This window comes from Cynara cardunculus, unplaced genomic scaffold (assembly GCF_001531365.2).
Source record: "Cynara cardunculus var. scolymus isolate 2C unplaced genomic scaffold, CcrdV1 Un_Scaffold_2373, whole genome shotgun sequence".
NCBI lineage: Eukaryota > Viridiplantae > Streptophyta > Magnoliopsida > Asterales > Asteraceae > Cynara > Cynara cardunculus.
Genome location: NW_020201067.1, coordinates 67,482 through 68,293, shown reverse-complemented (window position 1 = coordinate 68,293; position 812 = coordinate 67,482).

Sequence of the window (812 nt, the reverse complement as noted above, 5' to 3'; positions counted from 1 at the left end):
GTCTGTCGGCGTCTCCGGAATTCGTATGGTTGTTTGGATAAACGGGTAGGTCAGTTAAAGACGGAGCTTGATGTCGCACAATTAGCTTGTGATCTAGACCCTTTTAATGATATGCTCAAGGAGGACATGGCTCACCTCTTGTTAGCATATCAACAAGCTAGAAGTGATCAAGTGAAAATGGCTCGTCAGAAAGCAAAGATCTCTTGGCTAAATGAAGGGGATGGAAACTCTAAATTCTTTTTTCATGCTATGAAGGAAAAGCGCATTCGGAACTATATTGCCTCCATCAGGGATTCTTCTGGCACAATTTATGATCATCAGGAGGTGCCCACTGCTTTCCTTTCCCATTTTCAAGGTATTCTTGGTACTTYTACTGTCTTGGTTCCTCCTTCTATGGGGGATTGTGTGTTTGATCGTTCTTTATCGTTATCGGATTCTCTGTACTTTATCCGTCCTATCTCGGATATGGAGATAAAGGATGCTTTGTTTGCTATTGGGAATGATAAGGCTCCTGGACCTGATGGGTATTCCTCTAAATTCTTTAAAGCAGCTTGGAATGTGGTTGGTCCGGATGTCCTCATTGGGATACACAATTTCTTCTATTCAGGCACTTTGGAGTATCAGATGAATCATACTCTTCTTTGCCTGGTTCCAAAGGTTCCTAATGCTTCTAATGTTACTGATTWTCGGCCAATTGCATGTTGTAATGTGCTGTTGAAGTGTATTAGTAAGGTTATTGCTGATCGGATGAAAGGATCRTTGGATATTCTTGTTAGCAAGGCTCAATCTRCTTTCATTCCTGGGCGCCAAAT